Raw genomic sequence first — 6,717 nt, 5'->3', positions numbered from 1 at the left:
TTCATTTTTTCGTTTAATAACTCATAATCAATTCGTTAGACTGAATTATTGCAGAGAAATATTGGAATTTGAGTGATAAAAATGTAATTCTTTTTTGAATTATCTTTTGGTCAATCGTTAAATTGAATGTGAATGAATGAAACGGGAATCTGTTCTAGTTCTATATAGCATATTTTTATCACATGTAAATATTATACTTTTCTAATATAGAATATCTAATATACTAATATATCTTAATCGAATTAGATATATATATCTAAATTCTATATATATAATCGAATCTAATATCTAATAATAGTAAGAAATAATCTAATAATATATATATTAGTTTTTCTATTGTATTCTTTTTTCAAGATTAATATTGACAACAATGTCTTAAACAAATATAATCCGATTGTGAATAAATGGATCGATTTACTAACGTTACATAAACTTTTTTGACTTCATTAAATGGTGGGTTCGTTGGATTCTCTGAGATACAAACAAGAAGCTCTTTTTTGATTGAAAGGGAATTCATTGAAAAGTCAATCAAAAACTAAACGAAATATATTTATATAATAATGTATAATGTATAACATAGTAGACAATTCAATCTTTTATTTTTATTGTTTTTATTGCGATTGGATATACACACTTATCCTTTTTTTTTAATTCTATTGGGGTTGCTAACTCAATGGTAGAGTACTCGGCTTTTAAGAGCGACTTCATTTTTTACACATTTCTATGAAGCAATTGATTCGTCCATATCATCGATAGAGTTTGTAAGACCACGACTGATCCAGAAAGGAATAAATGGAAAAAGTAGCATGTCGTATTAATGGCAACTTCTAAAAAGATTTCATTCTTATTGGATCCGGCCCAATTTTTTGTTTTAATTTTTTTGATTATATGTATTTTATCAGGAACCTAGTTTAGTTTTAGTGTCACAGACCTTTTTTGTTTTTAGTTTTCATACCAAAAAGCTTTTAACAATATTTATGTCTAACAATATTTATTTTAATTAGAAAATAAAAAACATATGATAAAAAACAAGAAACTTTCGGATTGCTGAATAACAAAAAAGACGAAATAAGAAAACAACGGAACCATCATAGTATTTAAAAAAAATACTCAAAAAGAAAAAGGAAGGTTGATTATTGTATTATTTATTATTTAAGGATCTGGATCCAAAAAACCCAGTAGATTTTCTATTTTTTTTTCTTCAATGGAAAAAAATCCATAGAGAAAATACTCTATCCATAGAGGAAAAAAAGAAATTGCATACGTGGAAAAGAAAAGCCGTATGTTCCTCTATTATTATCTTATTACTTTGCTCTTGTGTGTTCTAATTTTTTATTTTTGTCTCAAAATTTGTGTTTTTTTGTTTGAAATTCAAAAATGAAAAATCAAAAAGAATTTTTGGCTTTCCCTCATTTTTCATTTTGAGTCAAAGAAAAGAAAGCATGAAGTTGAAATAACTCACCCAGAACTCCCTTTAAAGGATTACGCGGTACGATTGAATCAAATAAGCCTTTATGGAATAAATATTCAGCCGCTTGTGAACCTTCAGGTACTGCCTTATTCAATGTTTGTTCAATTACTCTTTTACCTACAAATGCAATGTAAGTATTAGGTTCCGCAATAATGATATTGTTGATATTTCACTTAGTTTTTTTTTTTTTTTTTTTTATAATGAAATATATGTTTTATAATGAAATATATGTTCTATAATGATATATGTATATAATTTAATTAAAAATTATATACATATATGAAAGATTGTTTTATTACATGTTATGTTCCTTGGTTAGAAAGGTAACACATAAGCGATCAATTTTCTCTATTTCTTGATTTCTGCGTGAATCGTGTGTTTGCAACAACAGGGACAGAATTTTCTCAATTCCAACCGACTAGGCGTATTGTGTCGATTCTTTTGAGTAATATATCTGGAAGTACCCGTTGATTCCTTATTAACACTCTTTTGATCACAACTGGTACATTCCAAAATAACAGTTACTCGGATATCTTTACCCTTGGCCATGAACCTCTCCTTTGGGTTTTTAATTCACTTAACTCTTTTATTTTCGAAGTCGAAGCGAAGAAGAAAAAAGGAATGAAAAATATTAAAAGTTAATAATTCGAAATAAACTTCTGAAAGATTTCGTTCCAATTAATGTAGTACAGTAATCATTAAGTAATATAATGATTTGGAACTATATTTTGTTTCGAATCGCAGTACAATATTTTAGTTTTCATTTAAGTATCTTGTATGATATTTTGCCCCCTTCCTATCCATTCCATTTTTATTTTTGGTCTCACTCTATTTATTATTAATAGAAATGGAATGAAATTCTTAATTCAATTCCATTGAAGCCTAGACCAGATTCCGAGTTTCACTGAGGCTGAATCCACTTTTATCTTTTCTAATTGAAAAAATTTTCATTCTCAAAAATAAGAAATAAAGAAGAGGAAATTAATTAATTAATTACAGATATTGAATTGATTTTCTTCACCCCTTCCCGTGCTGTGCCAATAACTAGAATGAAAAAAAGGGGAATATCAATGCATCTGGGAAAAAACGATTGGTCTCTATCAAGAGACTCGCCAAAGCCCTGAACCATAGAGTACTTATTACTGGTGCCACGGAAAGATATGTTTTTAGATCTCGCATTTCAAATCCTCCTTTTTTAGAATATTTTCTTTTTATTTGATTCTAGTATTTATTAATTTGATTCTAGTATTTATTAATATTATTTATTCTATTTTTCATAAAAAATATTTAACTATATTATATTAATATTATTATATTAATTATGAATAATTCGTTTATTTAATAAACAAATTATTTTCTTTTGAATTTTTTCATTATTCTATTTTCTATTCTATATATATAGAATATAGATATATATTATTAATCCAAATTTTGGATATTTGGATTCTATTTAATATATATCTATATTCTATATATTCTTTTTTTTTCTTTATATACATATTATTCTTTATTCTTATTATACTTTATATTTTAAATTCTATTTTTATAGTTTGCATACTTTTGTATTACCTCTTCTTACTGCCGTATTTATGTTAATGCACTTTCCAATGATACGTAAGCAAGGCATTTCTGGTCCTTTATAGTAAATATGAATCATAGATATTTGTAATTAATCATTTCTTATTTGGGGGAGGAATATATTTCATTGCTACAAATATGGATTATTTAAAAGAATAAGACATGTATTTGGATATTTTCCTTCAATTTAACAAAATTAGATTATTATTATTTTTTACATACACGAATAGTTGAAGGGAATTCTACGAAGAAGAAATGGATTATGGGAGTGTGTGACTTGAACTATTGATTGGGCCACGCAGATATATGATTTTCTCTTATCTGCCACATTTGAATTTACAATTCAATGGGTCTTTATTCCAACTACCACGCAAGGTCCGTCCCTACAGAGGATAGGCTGGTTTCACTTGTAAAGAATCTTTTCTATGATCAGACTCGATCATATCCTGCATGAACAGGCTCCGTAACATCCAGTAAAAAAAGTGATGTGGGATAATCTGAATTATATTTTCTCTATTTCACTGAACTTAATAGTATGGAAATGCATTCATTTCCTATGCATTGACTCGATTTATGATACTATCGGAGTAAACCAAGTGGATCTAAAGAAGAACAGAGGTTAGATTATATTAGTAACAAGTAAATCCTTTGTACGTAAAAAGTTCCAAGATTTTTTTTTGGGGGGGGGTAAGAATTGCAAGGTTTGAGATCACCCAAAAAGCACTATTCACTTTGAAAGCCTACTTGGGTATTTAATACTATTTAAATTACTTGTTTGTTTGATTTTTTTATTTACTAGTTAAAGATGTAAAATAGATAAAATCCTAACACAATAGTTCAAAATCCAGCACAAGCAAGAAAAACACAGAATCCATTTTTTTTATTCTTCACGTCCTGGATTACGTCCTGGATCGTTAGATAGGAATCCAAAGATGAAAAGAGAAACGAAGAATATCACTACTGTGTAAACAAATAATTTTAAAGTAAGCATTATAAAATCTCCAAGATAATTAAAAAAAAACGACAAAGAAAAAGAATGGATTCTCTTATATTAGACATTTTTTTCTTTTGATATTTTGTTTCTAAGAAAGATCAATCAATTGGAGGATTCCCTATAAGAATGATACTTAGTAGAATTCGATACCACTTCTTATGTCAATTACATAAAAAAGAGAAGGAAGAAGACAAATCAGAGTGAAATCTTAATATAATTCGACAAAGCAAGAACAGCAAAGCAAGTCCACGGAAAAAGGATATATATATTTATTTATTTAAGAATAAACTAAACAAAAGGATTCGCAAATAAAAGCGCTAATGCTACAACCAATCCATAAATTGTTAAAGCTTCCATAAAAGCCAGACTAAGCAATAAAGTACCCCGTATTTTTCCCTCTGCCTCTGGTTGTCGCTCAATCCCTTCTACAGCTTGCCCTGCAGCAGTGCCTTGACCAACCCCAGGTCCAATAGAAGCAAGCCCGACGGCCAACCCAGCAGCAATAACGGAAGCGGCAGAAATCAGTGGATTCATGATAAGTTCCTCGCACCTCAAATAAAAAATAAATAATAATAAAGAAAAGAAATAGTTAATGATATAATCAACCAATAAATTATGACTTAATTACTCAATCACCAGGATTTATCCAGTTGAAATAATTAAGAATTCCGAATTGAAATAACAATAGTTATTGAACTATCCAAATTAGTTCGATATTCATTTTTTCTTTTCTATCCACGTAGTTTTTTTGTGAATCCATACAATTTTAGTTTTTATCTTACCCTAAATTTGGAACTCTTCTTTGAATTCTTCGTTCTTTTTTTTTTTGAATTTCTTACTATTCAATTCATAATTAGAGATGAAACGGAAGGACTTTGTTTTTTAAATCCCTATCAAAATTGACAGTAGTAGCAGGGCAATTTTAGATATATAATGTTAGTTTTTTTAGATATATAGTTAGTTCATATATAACTAGTTTATATATAATATCACATATACATGTATTTCTTCTATGCCGTAAACCAATTATTTGTGTTTTAGTTTCAATCAGATTCGAGAATCATTATTTGAAATCTAAAAAAAAAAAGAAGGAGTTGTTTTATAGTGATTGGATTATATATACCCAGTTTGACTTCCCCCACTCCTACTCTATTTTTTTTGAATCTTGGTTTTTTTTTTTTAAATCCTTCTTTCATCCTTTTATTATTATCCGATATGGATATACAAAATCGAAATCAATTCGTTAGACTGAATTATTGCAGAGAAATATTGGAATTTGAGTGATAAAAATGTAATTCTTTTTTGAATTATCTTTTGGTCAATCGTTAAATTGAATGTGAATGAATGAAACGGGAATCTGTTCTAGTTCTATATAACATATTTTTATCACATGTAAATATTATACTTTTCTAATATAGAATATCTAATATACTAATATATCTTAATCGAATTAGATATATATATCTAAATTCTATATATATAATCGAATCTAATATCTAATAATAGTAAGAAATAATCTAATAATATATATAGAATAATATTTAATATGTTATAGTTATAATTGAATGAACAAAAAATGGAATGAACAAAACAAAATATAACAATACAAAAAAAAAAAAGGAAGAAGGGGGAACAAGCACACTTGGAGAGCGCAGTACAACGGATAGTTGTATGCTGCGTTCGGGAAGGATGAATCGCTCCCGAAAAGGAATCTATTGATTCTCTCCCAATCGGTTGGACTGTTTTCGATTATCTAATAAATCATTTAATGAAAGTAGATTCTCTTTCCATTCATTTCAAAATGTCTATGATCTCTTCCCGAACCAAACATGAATCTTTCGATTCATTTGGCTCTCACACTCAATTACCTAATCATTTAATGAGGAGTGCTCAGCAATTTTATTAAGGAAGTTGTCGCCTGAGCTTAAGGATCCAGGGAGTTTTACAATTCCATGCACTATAGGCAACTCTTATTTTGATAAAGCACTCTGTGATTTAGGTGCTAGCATTAATCTAATGCCATTTTCTGTGTTTAAAAGGTTGGGTATGCAAGAACCCAAGCCAACTTCAATCTCTCTGCAGCTTGCTGATCGTTCAATAATGTATCCTAGGGGTATAGTGGAAGATGTCCTAGTCAAGTTAGATAAGTTCATGTTTCCTACATATTTCATTGTCCTTGACATGGAAGAGGATGACGAAGTATCCATCATACTAGGGAGGCCTTTCCTAGCCACAGGAAGAACGATAATAGATGTTCAGCAAGGGAAGCTCACATTGAGGCTAGATGATGAAGAAGTTGTATTTCAAGTTTTCAATTCTTTCAAGTACCCTTCTAGCCAAGAGTCCTGTCACTTTGTGAGCACTATGAATGTTGCTTCTCCTCCTCCAATTTATGTGAAGCATGAAACCACAAGAAAAAGGCCAAGAAGGAAGCAATATAAGAAGAAGAAAAGACAAAAGCTTAAACCATCCATTAATAAGCTTTCTAATTTGAAGCTTAAATTTCTTCTCTTTATTCTAATCCCCATCTTGTAAATAATTTTTCTGATGTAATAGGTGTTGGGGAGGCAAAGCTGCTGGGGAGACAATTGCATATCAAGAGAGTCACCTCTGAGACTCATACCTTCTTCCCACCATAATTTAACAGGAACGTCAAGCTTGTGACATTAAACAA

Source organism: Abrus precatorius, unplaced genomic scaffold (assembly GCF_003935025.1).
Source record: "Abrus precatorius isolate BTA unplaced genomic scaffold, Abrus_2018 Scaffold8, whole genome shotgun sequence".
NCBI classification, from domain to species: Eukaryota; Viridiplantae; Streptophyta; class Magnoliopsida; order Fabales; family Fabaceae; genus Abrus; species Abrus precatorius.
Note: the sequence above shows the minus strand (reverse complement) of the source record.